This window comes from Oncorhynchus mykiss, chromosome 25 (genome assembly GCF_013265735.2).
Source record: "Oncorhynchus mykiss isolate Arlee chromosome 25, USDA_OmykA_1.1, whole genome shotgun sequence".
Taxonomy (NCBI): Eukaryota; Metazoa; Chordata; class Actinopteri; order Salmoniformes; family Salmonidae; genus Oncorhynchus; species Oncorhynchus mykiss.
The window spans coordinates 29832915-29858695 of record NC_048589.1 but is presented as its reverse complement, the minus strand read 5'-3'; the positions used below and the strand labels follow the sequence as shown (position 1 = coordinate 29858695).

The 25781-nt window shown below is 44.2% G+C and overlaps 1 long non-coding RNA gene across 1 annotated transcript; it reads left to right on the top strand.

The window, feature by feature from the left end:
* The first annotated feature begins 806 nt into the window (after positions 1-806).
* LOC118944366 lies at positions 807-20422 on the top strand. The gene is made up of 3 exons (XR_005039594.1): positions 807-858; positions 2015-2196; positions 18437-20422. It is a non-coding gene; the product is annotated as an uncharacterized LOC118944366 (long non-coding RNA).
* The last annotated feature ends 5359 nt before the right edge of the window (positions 20423-25781 follow it).

Genomic DNA, 25781 nt, shown 5'->3' with positions numbered 1-25781 from the left:
GTGAAAGTATACGCTACAGCTAGCAAGCATTGCAGTGCATAAAATGTGAGTAGTTGACTCAGAGAGTGAAAGATGACAGTTTTGAACAAAAAGGAGAAGCGAGAGAGAACTTTCACTTAGCTAGTGAATGTAGCTACCTAGGTTATCCTACCTGGCTCAGAGAGGGATGCTATGTTAGTCAGCCGGCTATGGCTATCCAACACCGGAACTCTTCAAAGTCAAGGTAAGCTTTTGGTTTGATTTATTTATTGCCACTGTGGCCTGCCGGTGCAGCTGCTAAACTGCTTTCTGACTGTACAAGGTACTGCATGATTGTAGGTGGTTACTAACGCGATAGGTCTAGTATGTTGACTATGACGTGACAACGATGTAGGCTGTGTGTAGTGGTTAGCGGTCATAATATGAAGGTTTGGCTTGAAATGTTTGTTTTTTTGCCTGGTCACAGACAGCTTATGTGTTGTGCACTGAAGTCCACAAGCGAAGGGAAAAGGTGAGGAGGAGAGCGTGTAGATACTTACGATACGGAATTTTATATATACACACAACAAGCAAAGTGATCGTACTGTTTTTATGTGGCTGCTATGAAAGTGAACTGTGTTTGCGTGTGATCAGGGGTGTACTCATTCTGCCGATTCAGTTGAAAAATGTTTTTAAACGAAAGAAGGATAAACATACCTGAATTTGCCCAATAGAAACTCTAATTTAACTGTTGGACTAATGATTACACCCTAGATCAGCTAGATGCAGGCAAGAGTGTGCAAGACAGTATTAAATGTGTCACTGTCTGTCACCTTGACGTTGTAAACTTTCATTCATAGGCAAGGTTGTAGCAACCTCATGATGGGTACAGAGAAAAATGTGAGTATCATGTAGTAGCCTAAACCTATCGATGTTACATTGAGCTGGGTGAATGGAATATAACAATGACAGTCATCCAATATGCTGTAATGGAAACAACGCCATGCTCAAAATAAATAAATAATCCATATATATAGCCATATAGCCAGCTAACTTACCGACTTACCAATCTAAAAATTGTTAGCTAACATGGCTAATTGAGTGACTGAAATAACAGAAAAATTGCTGATGCACAACCAAATTTCAAAGTTGCACCTTGTGTATTCTACTTTTCCAACTCTCAACAGTAAGTTGACACCCTGACTGAGTTGATAAAAATAAATAGGGTCCCTAAGCCGGCCCTGAAGCAACAAAACAAACGGAGACATAGGCCCTATGACTTTCTATCTAGAATATACAATGTTCTAAGTATACTTGATTCACAGGCGTACTCTGGTCTTTTTATATAGGTTTATTGAGGTAAATATTTTTGTCTGAAATACTGGTACTGGGAACTCTTGTACTGTGGAAAAGTATTGGTGTGGTGCACATGTCAAGGAAAATATTGAATTCAATTAGAGCATATGATTAAATAACAAAAACGTATCTGGGGGCACCAGGTTACATAAAACCAAAAGTGTCTATGCTTTAAGAATGCATTGCTTTATAGAGCTCCATAACGTCTTTATGATTAAATGAATTGTATTTTCATAAGGCTATGTTCTGCATCTGGTGGACAGAAATGATTAACTCCGTATCGCCAAAGGTTTTGGTCTCACTGCACCAATAGATGGCGCTAATAGACAATAAATTCCTTTTCATAGTTTTATTTCAGGCTTTTGAAAGTGTCAAGGTCCTAAAAAAACATTTTAAATATTTTTGTCATTTGTTTTTTTAAGGATGTTTGATGAATGTTAAACTGGAATACTGTATCAGAATATCCTCTTTTCACAATTCTCTTTGTCACATTATAAAATAGGGTGGGTTAAGTTTCTGAAAGTGTCATTTTTGGGTGTGCATAATCTGAGATATTTGATCAGAATTAACAAAATCATGGACCAAAACATGATCTTTGGCAAGATTGATCTTTTGCAAATTCATAAACATCACTTGAGCAAAATGTAGCTGAGGAAAGTCAGAGAGATGTCCAAGTTTCTCTGTCATGTCCCATTCCCAGCTGGCCACCAGCTGTCTCGTACTGCGGGTACCCTGATAGGCGAAGACCTCCAGGATGACCACATGAAACATGGGCAACATCTGCCGAGACACTGGTCTCAGAACAGAGGACCTACCAGCTGTCATGAACAACAGAGAGCTATGGCATGCCATCGTCTGGCACATTGCACCCCCATAAGTAAAGTATGTAAGTCCCATTCTAATATAAGATAATACTATAATGATCTCCCCTCCCTGTCCCTCCTTCAGTTTTTCACTTATTGCATTGACCAGATGATGTACAGTAGCCACCCTACACAGTAACTAGAACATGCCATGAATTCATGACAATATTCTACAGGAGGACTATGCATAGTCTAATTTAATTGGGAATCGAGGCATGGTATATTGTAATGAGACTCAGTTTAGGCGTCTCAAACACTGAACTATATAGCTTCTCTCCCTCTGATGTGTAACATGAGCATTACTGTACGGCTAACTGAACTGATTTACCTTGTTTGTCAACACCACTGTGAGGACACACAAGTGTTCCTTTGCCCCGAGCCTCAAGATTACAGACCGTTACTCTCCTCCCCTGAAAAGTTTCCTAAGGGAGTCTAAACAACACGCTGGATTTCTAACATTGCTCACACCTCCCCCTGAAGTCCACCACTATTCAGAGCCGGCATTATACAAGCTAATTTAGCCAATTATACACAGGTGTGATGCTAATTCCCCTCTCACATACTGTGCTCCTGGCAGTAAAAATAGTATAATTGCACATCTGTCCTCTGTTGGCTTCCTGTGATTTTTCACTAGCTTCTGTCTCACAGCAAAACACCTTTTATATGACAAGACCATTTTGTTGTATTGGACTGACAAAATACAATGCTGCCTGCAGAGAGGAGGAGGAGGAGGAGGGGGTTGGTTGGTTGTGCACTGGAAAGTTTCATGGTTTCTCTTTTGTTTGAAGGATTCAATAGATTTTCTATGATAGACACATTTATTCAGATAAAAATGTTTACTTGATGTGATCTTACCTGTCCAATCATGGTACTGTAACAGTGTTCAGCATTTCAATATAATAACGGGGCTACATTGTTCACATGTGCATGCAACTAATGTGCAGAAGTGTTTATAAGACCTAAGCACAATGACTGTTCACATAACGATGGCCAAATAGTCAACACCACATCACACATCAACACACAGGTAACTGCCAAAATAAAGGAAACACTTGAGTAAATGAGGGATACAAAGTATATTGAAAGCAGGTTACTGAGTTGATTAAGCAGTTAACATCCCATCATGTTTAGGGTCATGTATGAAAATGCACAGTTGCCCAATATTTTGGCTACCCTGGCTAGAAGAAGGGACCTCAGTGACTTGAAAGATGCATCTCAAAGCAGCATAGGGGGTTTAAAGGGTGTGTGTGTGTCAGTCACCAGATCTCAACCCAATTGAACACTTATGGGAGATTCTGGAGTGGTGCCTGAGACAGCGTTTTCCACCACCATCAAAAATGCACACAATTATGGAATTTCTCATGAAAGAATGGTGTTGGATCCCTCCAATAGAGTTCCAGACACTTGTAGAATCTATGCCAAGGTGCATTGAAGCTGTTCTTGTGGTGGCCCATCACCCTATTAAAACCCCCTAGAGTCTATTGGTGTGTCAAACTCAGTAAAAACAAATAAAAAAATCCCCATCAAAATCCGTCAGTTTAAGCTCGAGATATAGATTTTTTTTGCATGGGCTGCGTCTCAATCCACCATCTTCGCCTATGGCAGCCTTCCACATCTGCGGTGGAAGGTCACCAAGCTACAGCGGTGTTTCTCAGACCCTGAGATATCCCGAAAATCAGTGTTCTCATGGAAAACATCTGTAACGTCTGACTGGTTTGGCCTACAAACTAATATGACCACTCTATGGAAAGATGAAATTCTCACAATCTGTGGTGTTTTGCTCTACAGCTTGCATGGAGGTAGTTTTGTGCCTCCCCCAAAAAAGGGGTTAAATGTGTGTAATAAAAAGTAGTCAGACCCCTTGACTTTTTCCACATTTTGTTACATTACAGCCTTATTCTAAAATTGATGAAATTGTTTCCCCCCCTCATCTACACACAATAGCTCGTAAAGACAAAGCAAAAACAGGTTTTTAGAAATATTTGCTCATTTAAAAATCAGAAATATCACATTTACATAAGTATTCAGACCCTTTACTCAGTACTTTGTTGAAGCACCTTTTGGCAGTGATTACAGCATCGAGTCTTCTTGGAAATTACTCTACAAGCTTGGCACACCTGCATTTGGGGAGTTTCTCCCATTCTTCTCTGCAGATGCTCTCATGCTCTGTTAGGTTGGATGGGGAGCATTGCTGCACAGCTATTTCCAGGTCTCTCCAGAGATGTTCGATCAGGTTCAAGTCCGGGCTCTGGCTGAGCCACTCAAGGACATTCAGAGACTTGTCCCGAAGCCACTCCTGCCTTGTCTTAGCTGTGTGCTTGGGGTCGTTGTCCTGTTGGAAGGTGAACCTTCACCCCAGTCTGAGGTCCTGGGTGCTCTGGAGCAGGTTTTCATCAAGGATCTCTGTACTTTGTTCCGTTCATCTTTCCCTAAATCCTGACTAGTCTCCCAGTCCCTGCCGCTGAAGAACATCCCCACAGCATGATGCTGCCACCATGCTTCACCGTAGGGATGGTGCCAGGTTTCCTCCAGTTGTGAGGCTTGGCATTCAAGCCTAAGAGTTCGATCTTGGTTTCGTCAGACCATCTTGTTTCTCATGGTCTGAGAGTCTTTAGGTGCCTTTTGGAAAACTCCAAGCGTGCTGTCATGTGCCTTTTACTGAAGAGTGGCTTCTGTCTGGCCACTCTAGTATAAAGGCCTGTTTGGTGAAGTGCGACAGAGATGGTTGTCCTTCTGGAAGGTTCTCCCATCTCTGCAGAGGAACTCTAGAGATCTGTGTTCTTGAAGACCTTCAATGCTGCAGAAATGTTTCCCAAATATGTGCCTCGACACAATCCTATCCATTTTAGAATAAGGCTATAACGTAATAAAATATGGAAAAAGTCCAGGGGTCTAAATATTTAAAGAAGGCTCTGTATATTTCCTGAGCTTTCTTTTCTCCTAGATATACACTGAACAAAAAAAATAAAGGGAACACTTAAACAACACAATGTAACTCCAAGTCAATCACACTTCTGTGAAATCAAACTGTCCACTTAGGAAGCAACACTGATTGACAATAAATTTCACATGCTGTGTGCAAATGGAATAGACAACAGGTGGAAATTATAGGCAATTAGCAAGACACCCCCAATAAAGGAGTGGTTCTGCAGGTGGTGACCACAGACCACTTCTCAGTTCCAATGCTTCCTGGCTGATGTTTTGGTCACTTTTGAATGCTGGCTGTGCTTTCACTCTAATGGTAGTATGAGACGGAGTCTACAACCCACACAAGTGGCTCAGGTAGTGCAGCTCATCCAGGATGGCACATCAATGCGAGCTGTGGCAAGAAGTTTTGCTGTGTCTGTCAGCGTAGTGTCCAGAGCATGGAGGCGCTACCAGGAGACAGGCCAGTACATCAGGAGACGTGGAGGAGGCCGTAGGGGGGGCAACAACCCAGCAGCAGGACCGCTACCTCCGCCTTTGTGCAAGGAGGAGCAGGAGGAACACTGCCAGAGCCCTGCAAAATGACCTCCAGCAGGCCACAAATGTGCATGTGTCTGCTCAAACGGTCAGAAACAGACTCCATGAGGGTGGTATGAGGGCCCAACGTCCACAGGTGGGCCCTCACAGATGAAAGCAGGTTCACGCTGAGCACATGTGACAGACGTGACCGAGTCTGGAGACGCCGTGGAGAACGTTCTGCTGCCTGCAACATCCTCCAGCATGACCGGTTTGGTGGTGGGTCAGTCATGGTGTGGGGTGGCATTTCTTTGGGGGGCCGCACAGCCCTCCATGTGCTCGCCAGAGATAGCCTGACTGCCATTAGGTACCGAGATGAGATCCTCAGACCCCTTGTGAGACCATATGCTGGTGCGGTTGGCCCTGGGCTCCTCCTAATGCAAGACAATGCTAGACCTCATGTGGCTGGAGTGTGTCAGCAGTTCCTGCAATAGGAAGGCATTGATGCTATGGACTGGCCTGCCCGTTCCCCAGACCTGAATCCAATTGAGCACATCTGGGACATCATGTCTTGCTCCATCCACCACAGACTGTCCAGGAGTTGGCGGATGCTTTAGTCCAGGTCTGGGAAGAGATCCCTCAGGAGACCATCTGCCACCTCATCAGGAGCATGCCCAGGCGTTGTAGGGAGGTCATACAGGCACGTGGAGGCCACACACACACTACTGAGCCTCATTGTGACTTGTTTTAAGGACATTACATCAAAGTTGGATCAGCCTGTAGTGTGGTTTTCCACTTTAAATTTGAGTGTGACTCCAAATCCAGACCTCCATGGGTTGATACATTTTGATTTCCATTGATCATTTATGTGTGATTTTGTTGTCTGCACATTGAACTATGTAAAGAAAAAAGTATTTAATAAGAATATTTCATTCATTTAGATCTAGGATGTGTTATTTTAGTGTTCCCTTTATTTTTTTGAGCAGTGTATATACGACAGACACTTCAAAACCTTATCCGTTGTGATTTATTTTTTGGCTGTCTTTTTTGCCATTTATGAATCTTAATCAATGCATTTCTATGGGCTACAGTAGGAAAGGCCAAATGTAATATTTTGTAAATGCCTGAAAGTGTCCTAAAAATCAAATAGCTACATGATCCATGCTATGACTGTCTTAAAACAAATCCTTGTGTTGACTATTGAGTCATAGATTGGGATACCTGTTCTTCCATAATCTTTTCAAGTCTGTTTTGTGAGCTTGGACACAGGGTTCCACTCATATACACATACAGTACAGTAGCCTATATAGGCATAGCTCACTGAAATGCACTTTTTATGGGCCAAGTGGAAGAGCATACACAGGAGACGTCAAACCCTTAATTAACTTCAACCATGTTTGATGAGTGACAGTGACATGACTGTCATATGACCAACCGTAACCCGAGATCCAACTTGTCTGAAATAAAGCGAGGAGGAATCCGACATGAGTATCATGCTATGTTAGAGCTGGGACCTCAACCAGACCCTGAAATTGAAGGCAATGCTGAGACTGAGGAACAGCCCTTCCCTTCGAAAGGAGTCAAATAAAATGATTTGGTCCCTAGTTAGTTGGAGCTTTCAATATTGGGATTTCGGTGGAAAATATCAAATTGACTTCGAACACTCTCGCATGGATTCCCTGTACCATTTGTAACAGCTTGTAATATCTCATGTGGCTTGAGGAAATTGCTGTCTATACAACCCAAATAATTCTGTCCCTTTGACCCAAAGTCTATCAGTTCTCGGCTCACTAGGGTCACCATGTCATCCCTCCAGCCCTGCCTGCCTCCTGACCCCCTCAACGAAATTTGAGTTGTCTTTGGAGTTCTACAATTGACTGCTAATCAGACATTTGAAAAGGCTCTGAGCCCTGATACACCAGGTCCCTTACTTTCTTGCTGTCTCTCGTTCCACTGAATAAATCCAAATCACACTAGGCTTTAGGAAGTCACACTGTTTGACTCTCCTTTCCTTTCAGAACTCTACTCTTATTACAACCTGTCTATAATTTCTGTCAAAAAGCATATGTGTCTATACTTGTAGTTAATCACAAGATGGTAAGGTAGCATTGTTTGAATAACAGTAACACATTTTGATAATTGTTCCCAAAACTCTGTGTTTGTGTTTCATATACATATTTGATATGTACCACTTCACGAGGTAGGAATTTATTGTCACAGTAGCCGAAAAGGAAAATATCAACACTGATCAAAAAGAAAGTGTTGGCTAAAAGGCTGTAAAATCCTCTCCACAGATATACAGTACCAGTCAAAAGTTTGGCCACACCTGCTCATTCAAGGGTTTTTCTTTATTTTTTTTACTATTTTCTACATTGTAGAGTAATAGTGAAGACATCCAAACTTTGAAATAACACCTATGGAATCGTGTAGTCACCAAAAAACAAACCAAAATATATTTTATATTTGAGATTCTTCAAACTAGGCACCCTTTGCCTTGATGACAGCTATGCACACTCTTGGCATTCTCTCAAACAGCTTCTTGAGGTAGTCCCTTGGAATGCATTTAAATTAACAGGTGTGCCTTAAGTTCATTGGGGGAATTTATTTCCTCCTTAATGCTTTTGAGTCAATCAGTTGTGTTGTGACAAGGTAGGGTTGGTATACAGAAGATAGCGCTATTTGGTAAAATACCAGGTCCATATTGTTGCAAGAACAGCTCAAATAAGCAAAGAGAAATGACAGTCCATCATTACTTTAAGACTTGAAGGTCAGTAAATCTGCAACATTTCAAGAACTTTGAAAGTTTCTTCAAGTGCAGTCACAACCATCAAGCGCTATGATGAAACTGGCTCTCATGAGGACCACCGCAGGAAAGGAATACCCAGAGTTAACTGATCCTCAGATTGCAGCCCAAATAAATTGCAGCCCCCAGAGTTCAAGTAACAGACACATCTCAACATCAACTGTTCAGAGGAGACTGCGTGAATCAGGCTTCCCTGGTCGAATTGCTGCAACAAAAAAACACTATTAAAGTACACCAATAAGAAGGGACTTGCTTGGGCCAAGAAACATGAGCAATGGACATTAGACCGGTGGAAATCTGTCTTTTTGGTCTGATGAGTCCAAATGTCATAGTTTTTATGTAATAAATAAGTAATTAGAGACACAACCAGTATAGCGTAGAAGACTATATTATGCAGGACTCTTTCTTAAAAAAAAAAGGAGCACGTAGGTGAGAGAAATGTAGGTGAGCACACAGAAATGTAGGATGTATTTGATGTAATAACGCTTGAATCCTTAATTTTTCTAGGCGCACTGATACTCCCAAATAAAATTCTGGGTCACATAGCAAAATATTTAGGCGTGTATGTGAGTAAAAGGGTTGCACTGTAGAGCCCTGTTCTGATTGGACGTGAGGGAGTATGCTACACATATGCAGCATTAGGTAGATTACTGTCTTATGTGAGGAAGTATTCTACATATCCAGTGTTCTGTTTATTACTGGCATGTTATGACTGTTCTGATTGGATGACAGGGTTGGGACTGGGGATGTCCTGATGGCAGTGAGGTTTCAGGGGAGTTGAGCTTTGCTTGCTCTCCCCTATCCCTCAACCCTAACTCTGCATGTCATCCTCAGGGCACTGAGTTCCAAAGAGGGTGGAGCCTATGTTTGGGATCTCCAGTGTCTCTCCACGTGATGGCAGGGGTATCACTGACCACTGTTTCCCCACAAAGGAGTAACACCCTCTTTTTTTAATTTTTTATATCTATATTTTTTTTAACTGCCAAATGAAAACAAACAGAGGGAGAGGAGCTACACAGACTACTGAAAGCCCAGGATACTGCACAGAGGTAATAACTTTTCCTGAGCTTTAACTAACTACTTATTCATTTTGTGATTTTTTTAATTTTATTTTTTTCTTCAACATTTCAGCTATTTTGGATTTTTTTCTTTTTTTTGTGAGTGTGTGAGTGGGATTTATTCAAGTATGTCATCTCAATTGAGAAGACTGGAGAAACGCTTGGTTAGTTAAAGGTTTGGCAATTAATCAGTTGGCGTTTTTTTTCCACACACATTGATGTATAGCAGTTGAATATGTTAGCAGTAGATTTTACATTTTTGAATCGTTTACCCAGATATGTACTAGTTAATATAATTTTCAGTTCAATCCAAATCCCCAAAGTCATACCAGCTGTTTTGTGTATGACAGAACTTATAGAAGCCACCATTTACCTTTTCAACCTTTCAAATTTATAATAGAGGATATAGCTTTTCCCTCCTTTTGCCAAATTTGAATCGCTCTAGATTTAGTTGTCACTCTGCCCTCATGCCGCTTCTTTATCAAAGTTGTTCCCCTTTCATTTATTATAATGTGCCTTTGAATTTTACAGCACAGTGCTTCAGTGGAAATCTAATTTGAGAGAAAATGGCAACCCAGCTGTTCTTTTGATGGAGCACAACCAAAACATGGGTTCTTTCAGAGCAACACACACAGGCCATCTTCATCTGCACATCAATGGGCCTCTTGGTGCATCATGCAGGGTTGTAATTACAGTAGTGTGGCAGTGCTAGGGCTAATTCAGTCTCTATCTGGCGCATCTATAACATCAGGTATTGGGGGGAATGATTGCAGGGAGAGGATGGACATGGGGTGTGTGTTCTGCCTCTCTCACAATACCACTGCTTTGTGTTGTTCCTGCCAGCAGTGTGCGTGCAGATGAGCTCCCATTAAATATCTACATTTATTATGCAAACAAAGGGGGTTAATTGTCCACATATTTGCATGCAGCTTGGTAAATGAATTATGCAAGATTGTTTCATAGCAACTGCTCCGGGCCAGGCCGAGGGAGGAGTTGAGCTGGGATTGGTGGGTTTGGGGGTTGACAGGTTCAGGCTTGGAGACATACAGGACTGTAATGCCCTTTCACCATACTGGGCCAAGCTGAAGAAAGCTAAGCTTTACTGTGCTGGCCTAGTTGCGCATTCAGCATAGTTGCTGGAACTATGCTGGAAATAACAATGCTAAAAATAAAATACCTGAGCCAACACAGTACGGTTCTGGTTGGCACAATGATGTGAAAATATTTATTGAAGTAACAATCACTAAGACTAGGTCCTCCTGGCAGTGAAGAATTATGATAACAGTTGCCCTTGTTATGGCAGATAGAAGTTATTCGAAGTTAGTAAATATACAGAAAATCTTATTCAGCCAATGAGTAGGTAAATAAATAGTTTTTAAATGCAGATAATTGTTGTGGCTCCATGCACATCCCATATGCAGCTCTGTAGGTATAGCAGAGTTATTAGAATAATGTATTAGGCTACTATTCATTTATGCCAAGCCTTAATTGGTTCAGCTTGTCAATTAGCCATACGTGTTAACACCTGTGCTATCCCCAAAGAGAAAGGAGTGAAACACTTTAAGGACTGTAAATTAATATTCAAATACATAATTTATTATTGTCAAAATGTTTAAGGTGTCAAATAGTTAAAATATAATTAATTTAACAGCATACATGGTGAAGAAATAGATAAGCTCTCGTATAGAGCTAGAATGAACGGCAGCGGGTCGAAGCCTCTGGGAGAAGGCATAACTTGCTATACATTTATTGTAACATATAGGGAGAAGACAATGCTACAAACCTGAATTTAATCTCGGGGTACTTTTCAACATTAGAATGTATCTGTTCCATATACTGTAATTTCATGCTCACATTGCATTACATTATTAAATAATGCACACAATACACTATTTCCCCAGAAAAGGCTGAGGGCTATTGTAAAGTGCTTGTTAAATTGACTCTGCATTTGGCATGTATAGTCCCTCAAGACATAACATTCCCAGTCCTATCATGCTGGATAGACAGCAGCTGTGGGGCTGTCTGTAGCATCAGGGCTGGATTACCAACCAGGAACGCAGGGCACTTGCGTCGGGGAGATCGGGGTGCCCCCAAATAGCACATGAACACGTCATAAGCCATTGAAAAAGGTGTAGAAATGTAGGACATTTGCTTTAAAACTGCTACATTTGATCTTAGCCTCATGGCAAAATGCAGAATTGTAGGAAATTGGCTATAAAACCTGTGTATATGACCTGTGTATTTTTTTATTTAACTAGGCAAGTCAGTTAAGAACAAATTTTTATTTTCAATGATGGCCTAGGAACAGTGGGTTAACTGCCTTGTTCAGGGGCAGAACGACAGATTTTTACCTTACGCTCTAACCACTAGGTGTGTGTGTGTGTGTGTATACACACACAGTATATCCCAGTGGTGGCTTGTCTGGATTGGCCAATTGGATTAGTTGTTTAGTCTGAGTCATAGGGGTCATTTCTCTATACTATTTCAGCACTTGGTTTGGCAACTGCTTGGCATCTGACCGCAAGGAGCTACAGAGGGTAGTGCCTATGGCCCAGTACGTCACTGGGCTGAGCTCCCTGCTATCTAGGACCTCTATACCAGTCGGTGTCAGAGGAAGGCCCTAAAAGTTGTCAGACTCCAGCCACCCAAGTCATAGACTGTTCTCTCTGCTACTGCATGTCAAGCGGTATCGGAGCGCCAAGTCTGGGACCAAAAGGCTCCTGAACAGCTTCTACCCCCAAGCCATTAGCAGTTAATCAAATGGCTACCCAAACTACAGTGCCTTGCGAAAGTATTCGGCCCCCTTGAACTTTGCGACCTTTTGCCACATTTCAGGCTTCAAACATAAAGATATAAAACTGTATTTTTTTGTGAAGAATCAACAACAAGTGGGACACAATCATGAAGTGGAACGACATTTATTGGATATTTCAAACTTTTTTTAACAAATCAAAAACTGAAAAATTGGGCGTGCAAAATTATTCAGCCCCCTTAAGTTAATACTTTGTAGCGCCACCTTTTGCTGTGATTACAGCTGTATGTCGCTTGGGGTATGTCTCTATCAGTTTTGCACATCGAGAGACTGACATTTTTTCCCATTCCTCCTTGCAAAACAGCTCGAGCTCAGTGAGGTTGGATGGAGAGCATTTGTGAACAGCAGTTTTCAGTTCTTTCCACAGATTCTCGATTGGATTCAGGTCTGGACTTTGACTTGGCCATTCTAACAGCTGGATATGTTTATTTTTGAACCATTCCATTGTAGATTTTGCTTTATGTTTTGGATCATTGTCTTGTTGGAAGACAAATCTCCGTCCCAGTCTCAGGTCTTTTGCAGACTCCATCAGGTTTCTTCCAGAATGGTCCTGTATTTGGCTCCATCCATCTTCCCATCAATTTTAACCATCTTCCCTGTCCCTGCTGAAGAAAAGCAGGCCCAAACCATGATGCTGCCACCACCATGTTTGACAGTGGGGATGGTGTGTTCAGCTGTGTTGCTTTTATGCCAAACATAACGTTTTGCATTGTTGCCAAAAAGTTAAATTTTGGTTTCATCTGACCAGAGCACCTTCTTCCACATGTTTGGTGTGTCTCCCAGGTGGCTTGTGGCAAACTTTAAATGACACTTTTTATGGATATCTTTAAGAAATGGCTTTCTTCTTGCCACTCTTCCATAAAGGCCAGATTTGTGCAATATACGACTGATTGTTGTCCTATGGACAGAGTCTCCCACCTCAGCTGTAGATCTCTGCAGTTCATCCAGAGTGATCATGGGCCTCTTGGCTGCATTTCTGATCAGTCTTCTCCTTGTATTAGCTGAAAGTTTAGAAGGACGGCCAGGTCTTGGTAGATTTACAGTGGTCTGATACTCCTTCCATTTCAATATTATCGCTTGCACAGTGCTCCTTGGGATGTTTAAAGCTTGGGAAATCTTTTTGTATCCAAATCCGGCTTTAAACTTCTTCACAACAGTATCTCGGACCTGCCTGGTGTGTTCCTTGTTCTTCATGATGCTCTCTGCGCTTTTAACGGACCTCTGAGACTATCACAGTGCAGGTGCATTTATACGGAGACTTGATTACACACAGGTGGATTGTATTTATCATCATTAGTCATTTAGGTCAATATTGGATCATTCAGAGATCCTCACTGAACTTCCGGAGAGAGTTTGCTGCACTGAAAGTAAAGGGGCTGAATAATTTTGCACGCCCAATTTTTCAGTTTTTGATTTGTTAAAAAAGTTTGAAATATCCAATAAATGTCGTTCTACTTCATGATTGTGTCCCACTTGTTGTTGATTCTTCACAAAAAATACAGTTTTATATCTTTATGTTTGAAGCCTGAAATGTGGCAAAAGGTCGCAAAGTTCAAGGGGGCCGGATACTTTCGCAAGGCACTGTATATGTTTGACCCCCCCCCCCTTGACTCTGCACTGACTCTCTTGTACTGGCTCTATGCACAGTGACCGGACCCACATACTCACACATCACACTGTTACCGCAACATACACCCACTCTCACTCTACATACTAACACAAACACACATGCATATTGATGCCACACACATCCACATAGGGCTGGGCGATATGGCAAACATATCATATCTCTTTTTTTTTATTACATTTTTGGTGTTTGACATTATTTTATGGTTTTCAATAATACAATAATAATACAATAAACTTCAACCCAAAATTATTTCCTACATTTTCATCTATTTCTGCATTTCCTGCACTCATTTGAGATAATTTCCATAATGCCATGTAGGGCTGCATGATATTGGCAAAAAAATCTCTGCTGTATTTTTTTAACCAAATATGTTGCAATTGCGATTTGACTTGTGATTTTAGATCAAAACACTTGGGTGAACTTTTGGAATCATGGAAATATGTTTATTCTAATTATATAGTTCTAATATAAATAATAGCAAGCTTTTTGTTGTTTGACATGCCAAGGAGAAGTTATTGCTACAGGGTAGGAACCATAATGTTGGTCAGTGTTTTCTAGGGGACCAGATAATGTTTGGCTGCATTACATTTTTCTTCATGGCTGCATTCCAAACGCATAAAATACACCCTCAGCCCTCCAAGTGGACACTTCTAATGATGTATCATTATGTATGATGAGTTGACACTTGCAGGGCGAGGGAAGAATGAATGAATGAATTTTGTCACTCGTTTGTCCCATGGTTGGGTTTTCAGTCATCATGGAACCACCGGTAGCTGTTGTGTGTTTTTTATGTGTGCTTCAGTCAATTATGATTGCATTTCATATCTTGGCTAGAAGACAACGCATCCGAAGACGTCAAATTTTAGTCATCCGACGATATCAGGTAAATTGAGTGTGATATGTCAGGGAAAGTTGTATGCACTAGCTAACGTTTCCAAAAGCTAACCAAACAAAAACATAATTACTTTTACGATACATGTTTGTGCCATCATGTGTATTAGTAGCACAATTTCTAACTTATTTCCATTAATTTTTACTTACACTTGTATGTTGACTTCTCCATATTGATGTTGGTTTTAAGTTTTGGAAGACTTTTCTTAGCGGATGTACAATCATCCCAAATTGAATTATAGGGTGTTTCAGGCCCTGGAGTGAACAGTATTGTACACTCGCAAACTCAATCATAAATGAGGGTTGAAGGGCATACTTTGCCAACATCCCTTGCTTGGCTAATTGTGGCTGCAGCAAAGATGGCAACAGGGTTTCCCCCAAGGGCATAAGGTGTGGGTAAGTGGAGGAGAGTGTGTCTTTTATGCGTTTGAAAGGCAGCCCATGTAGGCAACATATTCATGCTTCGCCTATTCCTCTTTGTTAGAAGATACTGTTACACAAGCAACATGCTGATTTAGGCCTACACCATCACTGGTATCGGGCTGTATTAGCTAGCTACATTTGATCTGACTCAGTACATTTATTAGCTAGCTAATTAGCGGCTAACACGGTTGAACTAAAACTTGTTAAGGAAATACAAATTAGCTGTTTGCAGATGTAAGAAACACAAACAAAGTTTAATTATTGAACACTTGTGGATTTATATTAGGGAAAAGTGGTAGCTGCATCATTGTCATCAACAAGGTTGCATATGCTGCATTGACCAAATATTAAAATACCGTTAAGAAGTTAAAGTAAAAACCCGATCCGTGCATCAATACCAGTATACCACCCAGCCCTACTCATACACTTTCACATTCTTTCCATATGCTGCTTGAAAAATAGGGTTATGGTTGTAGAGAATCGAAGGACCATGAATGTAATAAGAAATCTTAAGTGCTGGCTTAAGACCGGTAGTAACCACTACAGAATGTCCGGTCAGAACAAGGATGAGGCGGATGTCCAGGTTAAGGGGAGTTAAATGGAAGATGTTCACATCACACACAAATCTGACTATTCATGGTTCAGATAACTGAGAATCATGTTCAGTGAGAACTGGCATTAACTATGTGGTCATTTAGATGCACGCACAATTAAACATCAGACCAACAGGGATTCAGTCCACAGGAGGAAAAGTTCAGCAGGAGGGAAAACTGTGGATGTGCTCACCAGGATGGGGAAAGCACGTTTCTGACCACAAAGCGTGCTGGGGTCATAGACTAACTGAAACTGAAGTCGCGGGAATCAAGGCCACTGATAGGCAGAAGGAGATGTGATGACAAGTATTTGGCGTGACCTTGACCAATGAGACACTAACAAAAGTGGGGGTCCTCAGAATTGGAGACTAAGCTGCCCAACTAGAACTAACCGGAAGGGATTGCTAGAATCACCTGACTGAAGCTTGCCGTTTTAACTCTCCTGCTACTCTGTTTACCCTTATTAGTCACTTTTACCCTTACCTACATGCACATATAATGTCAATTACCTCAACTACCTCATATCCCTGCACGTTGACTCATTGACATGTGCTCCTTGTATATATCCTCGTTATTGTTATTTTAATTGTTACTATTTCCTTTATTTTTTAGCAAACAAAAATCATAATAGCATTTTATATGAATGTCTACACCTGCTGTATTTGGTGCATGTGATAAAATATATTTGATATATTACACTGTCGTTAATAATCTATCCGCAAGCATGAGAGCTTATCATTCATCATAAGTGACAGTCATCCACAGACGGACTACAATCGTCCAGTCTTATTTTTTCTCGTCATCAGTTGTATGGGTGATGTGGGTCGGTTCGGTTGGCTTACGTAGCATTAACCATTGGGTCTGCTTGTGCTAAGCAGACACCCTCTTTTGACAGCCTACACATTAATCATGACCTTGTGACCCCACTGTACTGCAGGCCCCCTGCTTAACCCAACTCTCGGCTGCCATGTGCTCCTGGTTAAACCCCCTTTGGTTCAGTGTCGTGACCCCTGTGAGCATTGAGCCCCTTAATCGAAATCCACAAGGAGATCAGCATATGCCCTGCACTTGAGCTGGCATGGCCTATCCCTGTTGATGATGCTTTATCGGGTTCAAATCCTGCCTGCCTGCACCACAGCAAATCATGCAGCTAGACAGGACTATCTGGTGGTATAAATATTCTGCCCATTCTAATATCAGAAACAATGTTGATTTTCTGTTTTGAGGTAAATATTTGTATGTTTATACAACAAGCAAACTGTAGCCGAGATGTAAAAAATATAGTTATTGTAGCGCATTATTCCCCCCCCCCAATTTCGTGGTATCCAATTGGTAGTTACAGTCTTGTTCCATCACTGCAACACTGACTCGGGAGAGGCGAACGTTGAGAGTTGTGCGTCCTCCGAAACACGACTCAGCCAAGTCACACTGCTTGACACAATGCTTGCTTAACCTGGTAGCCAGCCACACCAAAATGTGTCGGAGGAAACACCGTACACCTGGCCACTGTGTCAGCATGCACAGGAGTCGCTAGAGGCGATGGGACAAGGACATTCCGGCCGGGTACAAACCCTCCACTAACCCGGAAGACGCTGGGCCAATTGTGCGCCGCCCCATGGGTCTTCCGAGCCTGGACTCAAACCAGGATCTCGAGTGGGACAGCTAGCACTAGACATCAATGTTTGATGGAACCGTGGCACAGCCTTTGTTTCAGGAGTCCTCCCTTAGTATTTATCTTGGAGCACAGTGGAATAGTTCTTCAAGAACATAGTTTGATATCAAACTGTGGGAAAAAGGATGAATTGTCTGTGCCAGAAATAAAGCAAACCCCTGCTGTAGTTGTTAGGCTTATGTTATGTCATAATGACATAAGACTGTTAGAACTGTTGCACTCACTACAGTGCCTTTTTGTAGGGAGATTTTCAGCTTTGCAAATGTGTTTTCATTTTCCCACAGAGTACAGTAGTAACCCTTAGATGTTAACAGACTTTGTTTGTAGTATGGACAATGACATACAATATTGATAAGTAATTTCTTGATATGGCAATTTCAACAACGTTGACAAATGGAGCTGTTACACTTACTACAACTGCTAAACTTAGCAATGTTGTTACCATATCAAGACAAAACAATACTTACTAATATTTATAATCAATAATATTTATACTGAATAATCAATCCAAGAATATTAGGCACATAGTAACCACTGTAATAATATTAATACAGTTTACTTGAGAATGAGGATGTTTATTTGTAGACTATCAGTGGTACAGTTTGAAGTGCAGAACTATGTTGCCTAGAAACTAATGAAGGATGAAAACCCAACTTGCCCCTGTTTGAACTGTTGGAGGTAACCATTGGCAACAGCTAAATATTTCCCAGCTATTGTGTTTTACTTTCTGGATGAGAGGTGCTGACAATATCGTACTTTTGTGATGAGCAGCATTGTATAGGCCACAACAAAAGCAATATTGTCCATATGTCCATTTTATTGAATGTATTGTTGTTGCCACAAGCTATTGCTATTATTCTCAATCCTACTAGTATAGAATACGTGTTCTTATTATTGTGTTTGAGTGTTGAATTTTTTTTCTTCTTTTCTCCCTAGGAGCAAGAATCAAGTTGGATAAACCAAGGAGAGGTACCTTGAACAAAAAAGAAAATAATTTAAAAAGAAAAACATAATGTCTTATTCAACATTGAATGTTTTGTCAAGATAATGAAATTCAAGTCATTAACATGGGCATCATATTTGTCTTTCATTTCACTGTCATACTTCATCTATAGAATAAAAAGATTGATTGGTTGACTCTAGCAGTACTACTACTAGTTATTATTATAATGACAAATTTGCTAGTTCCTAGATTGAGGTCGTTCCAAGGTCATCGTTCAAGACAAACATTTACAGGAGCACCAATCAAAATCAGAATGTTATTCATTAACTACGCAGCTAGCTACAGCCCCTAATAGCCTAGCCTTCCATCCCTCAGCCATCTAATGAATAGGGCAAAGTAAAATGCGCCCCAGTCAGGGAAAATGGCCCTTCTCTCTATTTCTTGCTGCTTTCCAATCACATAAATGCTCTATAAATCCAGTACCAACATAGCAATGCATAATTAACCAGGGCTCAGTCTTCCAAGCGTGCTTCCTTCCACACAGCAGGGTAAAGCCAGGGGTGCTTAGTGCGAAGCGGAGGTTAGGTTAAGTTCGCTCCACTTGGGCCTTCGAGTTGGCAGGCAATTCCCTGGATTATCTGGGCTTTCAGAATCAGGCATTATGTTCTTATTGACAACATTGGAAAACTAGCAACACCCACAGCTTAAGCTAGACGCCCGCCGGTTGGAAAACAATGCCACACAATCAAGTTCTGTAAATTGCTTGTTGCCATTGGGGTCATGCTCAACAGGAAGATTAGACACTTGTACAGTGAGATGGTAATACCATTATTCCTGTGTAATCTCTTCGACTGGGATAGAATGGAATACCATGGGAAATCCATACTTGGGATACTGTTTCCAACACCAGTACCATTCCTTTTCAAATACTCTACCTACTAAAATAATGGGTCAAACTTACAGAATTCTGTTGATCTATATACTTTCATGTCATTGGGATGGGAGCCCGACGAGATGGCTGAGGCTTGGGTGCCCGACGAGGCGTGGCGTGGGATGGGAGCCCGACGAGCCGGCTGAGGCGTGGGAGCCCGACGAGGTGTAATGTGAGATGGGAGCCCGACGAGACGGCTGAGGCGTGGGAGCCCGACGATGTGGGATGGGAGCCAGACGAGACGGCTGAGGTGTGGGAGCCCGACGAGGTGTAACGTGAGATGGGAGCCCGACGAGACGGCTGAGGCGTGGGAGCCCGACGAGGTGTGATGTGGGATGGGAGCCCGATGAGCCACCTGAGGCGTGGGAGCCCGACGAGGTGTGACGTGGGATGGGAGTCAGACGAGACGACTGAGGCGTGGAAGCCCGACGAGGTGTGACGTGGGATGGGAGCCTGACGAGCCGGCTGAGGCATGAAGTGGGATGGGAGCCCGACGAGACTGCTGAGGCGTGGGAGCCCGACAAGGTGTGACGTGGGATGGGAGCCAGACGAGGTGTGACGTGGGATGGGAGCCCGACGAGCCGGCTGAGGCATGATGTGGGATGGGAGCCCGACGAGACTGCTGAGGCGTGGGTGCCCCAACGAGGCATGATGTGGGATGGGAGCCTGCCAAGCCAGCTGAGACCCGACGTCACCTACAAAAACAAAAAACTCCCTGATTCTTCAAATTGTGGTGTCAGCATTCTATAAGGACCAACGCTATGCGTTAAGAAGCAAGTACAGGGAGTGAACATTTTTAATGAATAAACAAACATGAAACAGGACAGCATCTTGACATGGAAAACATAACATTAGTGCTGACACCGGGAACAAACAGAGGAGCGGACCGATATAGAGGGGCAATCAACAAAGTAATGAGTCCAATATCCAGGTGAGTTCATTATTGCGCAGATGCGTGTAATGATGGTGACTGGTGTGCGTAATGATGGGAGCGGGGCCCGGCGTGACACCAAAACTGTTCAGAGAAAAGGTACTGAAATCATGAGCGTCATGCGTGTGAGAAATGCCTGTCTGGATCACCAGCCATTTGTAATTGGATTATACAGTATATTCCTCTTCCATCCTCCTCTCCAGCCCCAGGTCGCAGCCTCCCTTTACCCTGTATTTTAGGACTGGTCTTTTCAGCCTTGTTAAGTTGAATTCCTGAGTATTATTAATCAGCTTTTAGGAGATTAGTGAACCACAGCTTCATCGTGGGTAAATTCACATGCAAAAACAGTCCGACCCGGGCCCCAGAGCGCAATGCTGCGCTCTTAATCCAACTTGACATCAATAGCTCTGAGCTGTGGTTGAGGAGCAGACTTGGTGCAAACAGGGCAATTGTTTTCATGCTCTTTTAATGGTTTGGTTCAGGCAACACATCATAGTGCAGACGTTTCTCAACAGTGAGTGATTCTGTCAACGGGGGAGCATCTGCGCCGGCCCTCTTAATTGCTTTAATGAAATATTGAGGGTTGTGGGAGGACCATCGTGCATCCGAGGCACTCAAGGTCTCAACCAAAGGATTAAGAGTGTTCCAGTATAGTGGACAAGCAGTGTCATAATTATTAGGGCACACTGTTGCAAAACGGAAAATGAAAATGATCACTTCTTACTGGATAAATCCAGGTAGTCCCTCTCTGTTTCAGTCCTGTTTCACCTGTTTGGTTCCTAAATAACACAACCCCACAACCAACGTGCACAGCTGTGCCGCCTCCTGCACTGAAACGAAACTGATGCATATCTAAATCTGATTTGACATTTGAACAATTTGTTGTACATGCATTATCGTTAGTGTTATGACAAGTGTTGGCGGAATCAGTAAGGTTTCTGGGGGAGCATATGCACAACATGGTGGTTAGGATGACGAGTAGTTCAGTCAGTACAGCATCCCTGTGTTTTAGAAAAAAGTTTGAGCAAAGAAATCCATTTGAATGATGAGAGAGAGTTGAGTGTTGAGCTCATTCTGGATGAAAATATGTACTCATTAATAAGCCGACCAAGCGGGCCCCAGCCAACCTGACAAGATGGATCCTGGGTCTTAACCTGGCAGGGGGCCTGCAGGTGGACTAATTTGTTCTGCCAGGTCAGGCTCTGCAGGCCTGGATCGGTGCTAATGATGGGAAGAACACGGATCAGAGCTCTGCCAGCTATAGTGTATAAACCCCAACCACTCAGGTCTGATGCCCCGCTGGAATTCCTCTCTGGATTATAAAATGTCCAGGCTCCCTGACTTCCAGACCTTATTAGGCTGGGCTAGCCCGACCCGCTCTCCCCCTGGTTTCTCCTTTCTTTCCACCTGCTCTCCTCCTGCTTCCCCCGGACTCCCCTGCTTCCTCCGGTCTCCCTTGCTTCCCTAACTCGTCTCCCCTCCTTCACTCGGACTCCCTTGATTCACCGCCTCCCCTTGCCTTCCCCCTGGTCTCTCCTCGCCTTTCCCCCCTGGTCTCTCCTCGCCTTTCCCCCCTGGTCTCTCCTCGCCTTCCCACCCCTGGTCTCTCCTCGCCTTTCCCCCCTGGTCTCTCCTCGCCTTTCCCCCCTGGTCTCTCCTCGCCTTTCCCCCCTGGTCTCTCCTCGCCTTTCCCCCCTGGTCTCTCCTCGCCTTTCCCCCTTGGTCTCTCCTCGCCTTTCCCCCCCTGGTCTCTCCTCGCCTTCCCCCCCTGGTCTCTCCTCGCCTTCCCCCCCCTGGTCTCTCCTCGCCCCCCCCCCCTGGTCTCTCCTCGCCTTCCCCCCCTGGTCTCTCCTCGCCTTCCCCCCCTGGTCTCTCCTCGCCTTCCCCCCCCCCGGTCTCTCCTCGCCTTCCCCCCCGGTCTCTCCTCGCCTTCCCCCCCCGGTCTCTCCTCGCCTTCCCCCCCCTGGTCTCTCCTCGCCTTCCCCCCCCTGGTCTCTCCTCGCCTCCCCCCCTGGTCTCTCCTCGCCTCCCCCCCTGGTCTCTCCTCGCCTTCCCCCCCTGGTCTCTCCTCGCCTTCCCCCCCCCTGGTCTCTCCTCGCCTTCCCCCCCCTGGTCTCTCCTCGCCTTCCCCCCCCTGGTCTCTCCTCGCCTCCCCCCCCCCTGGTCTCTCCTCGCCTTCCCCCCCCTGGTCTCTCCTCGCCTTCCCCCCCCTGGTCTCTCCTCGCCTTCCCCCCCCTGGTCTCTCCTCGCCTTCTCCCCCCTGGTCTCTCCTCTCCTTCCCCCCCTGGTCTCTCCTCTCCTTCCCCCCCTGGTCTCTCCTCTCCTTCCCCACCTGGTCTCTCCTCTCCTTCCCCACCTGGTCTCTCCTCTCCTTCCCCACCTGGTCTCTCCTCTCCTTCCCCACCTGGTCTCTCCTCTCCTTCCCCCCCCTGGTCTCTCCTCTCCTTCCCCCCCCTGGTTTCTCCTCGCCTTCCCCCCCCTGGTTTCTCCTCGCCTTCCCCCCCTGGTTTCTCCTCGCCTTCCCCCCCCTGGTTTCTCCTCTCCTTCCCCCCCCTGGTCTCTCCTCTCCTTCCCCCCCCTGGTCTCTCCTATCCTTCCCCCCCCCTGGTCTCTCCTCTCCTTCCCCCCCCCCTGGTCTCTCCTCTCCTTCCCCCCCTGGTCTCTCCTCTCCTTCCCCCCCCTGGTCTCTCCTCTCCTTCCCCCCCCTGGTCTCTCCTCTCCTTCCCCCCCCTGGTCTCTCCTCTCCTTCCCCCCCCTGGTCTCTCCTCTCCTTCCCCCCCCCTGGTCTCTCCTCTCCTTCCCCCCCCCTGGTCTCTCCTCTCCTTCCCCCCCCCTGGTCTCTCCTCTCCTTCCCCCCCTGGTCTCTCCTCTCCTTCCCCCCCTGGTCTCTCCTCTCCTTCCCCCCCCTGGTCTCTCCTCTCCTTCCCCCCCCTGGTCTCTCCTCTCCTTCCCCCCCCTGGTCTCTCCTCTCCTTCCCCCCCCTGGTCTCTCCTCTCCTTCCCCCCCCCTGGTCTCTCCTCTCCTTCCCCCCCCTGGTCTCTCCTCTCCTTCCCCCCCCTGGTCTCTCCTCTCCTTCCCCCCCCTGGTCTCTCCTGTCTCCCCTTGCCTCCCGCTTCCTGCCAAGGGGCTTTCCTGGGTGAGAAGACCACATACCAGTTTTGGCTGGAGCCTAATGAAGCATGGATAAGAGCAGAGACTCGACTACTCTGAACCCCCTCACACTACAAAATGGACATGTGTTTATAATACAACACGCCTCAGAGAACACACAATAGAGGGAGAGAACAAGGGACATTTCTCTCTCTTTTTCCCCTCCCTTTGATAGTGTCTGTCAAACAATATTTCCATCAGGAAGAGCTTGGTGAGTTGTATGGCTTGCAATGTTGGTATAGGTCCTCCCCTCTTCAAATTAGAAACACTGTCTTAGACAGAGTTCTGTGGACGATTCTCTCCATCTTTGACAGAACATGTTCCTCATCTGTTTTTGAAAATCACCTACTGTGTAAAGAGACAGGGACACAACACAAGGGCTAATTTAAAAAATATCTCAATTAAGTTGAAAGCAACTGCCAACTGAATAGTAACAAGCTGAGTTTTGGCATCTTGGGATTTGTGCACGGACAGACAAGAGAGCAGGATGTCAACCATCCTCCAGCCTCTGTCTAGGATGTTTGCTATCTGAGTCCCCGGGACAGCTGCTGTGTATAAACTGGGCTGCATCTAAAATTCAATATGTGCTGCATATTTTATAAGCGTGCGTGCTGAGGAGTTGTATTCAGGGCCAGAGGTGGTTGAGGAAGGATTTTCTGGCAGCACTGCCCTCTCAACCTCATTATGCATGTTGACATGTTATTCTATCATTTGTATCTACCCATGTAAAACATCTTTGAGTTAAAAAAAACTAAACAAATGACCTATTTTTCTATCCAGGTTTATAATGGCAATAAGGCAGTTAGAGCAGTAAAAATAAATGTTTTGTCATATCTGAGGTATACGGTTTGATATACTACAGCTGTCAGCCGATCAGCATTCAGGGCTCGAACCACCTAATTTATGATGTTAATCAATGATGAAAATGTCTGTTTGACTCTGAAATATGATAAATGTTTTGGCTGGTGGCAGTATGGCCCAATAAGCTGCCTTCTACCGCCTTTTCCTCAACCCAGATTCCCAGAAAAATATTTGAACTTGGCAGAGGAAAGTTCACTTGATGGGTGGGCTGACACCACCATCAGAACTAGCAATTAGCGAACAACCAGTCACATGAGCACAGTGGTGCTTGTCTTTTCTTTTTTTACTGTTTCTCACAGATTTCCAAAATCTGAAACAGTGAATTTGTGACGTATATTTGTATATTTGTATATTTGTAATGTATATTTGTAGTTATCATTTAGTTTTATACCAATAACGACTGCATGCAATAATGTTTGAAGTGTACTGTAGCAATAGGAATGTGTAATTGTGTTTTCCCAAATCCCAGATAACCGTTTGTGTGAGCACAGGGGATATCATGTTTGTTTTGGATATGAAGGTGTGTTGATATGGTCAATGCTGTAACAAGCAGCCTTCCCCACCAATAGACATTATCAGTGTGTATCAGGACTGTGGGGATGTGATGGCTGCCACACACAATATCCTCCACCCCAACAGCTCACAGAGGGGGGAAGAGTGTGGGGGAAGACTGGTGGAGAGAGGAGGCGGCACTGGGACTCAGGTCACACAGCAAGCCACCCTTCATGCCCCCTGTTTCCATCGCCAGTCCACATAAAGCCACTGGGGTTTAATACAATCTATAAACTCATCTGTCTGTTTACATAGCAGCTAATGATACGTTTCTCCAATCCACTCTCGTCTTGAGGCATAATGTATACACAGAGCATGGACGTTGTGTACACAAGACACCGAGATAGCTGGGAGCTGTGTGCTGTCCCTGCTTTCACAGCAGACTGTCACTTTAATAAATAAAGCGCTCGCTCCAGCTAGCCACTCCATGAGAGCAGGCACAGCCACATTGCGTGCAAACCCAGCTCACTGCGTAAGCCTGGCTGCCTCTGAGCCTAATCCAAACGGACATGTTACAGTAAAAGTACTTTATAAAATCAATATTAAATTCACAGCCTTTGACATCCTGGGACATCTAAGATAAAGGGGAAATAAGGCGTAGAGTAAATAGTCCTGCAGCTATGTCAGTTGCTGATGGAGGAAGGTAGGGTAGGACACAGGGGACCACGAGGGGAATTAGTGCAGTGCTAGTCATGTTTTATACCAAGGTCTTGACATCAATGAAAACATTATAAAACGGCACGCAAACTCTGACAGAAAAAAAAAAGCGAAGCATGGCACGGGAAAGACCCAGAGCTACAGGAGCCTGGCTGCATGCTTTATCACTGCTTGGCCATTCAGACAGAGACCCAGAGCTGCAGGAGCCTGACTGCATGCTTTATCACTGCTTGGCCATTCAGTCAGAGACCCAGAG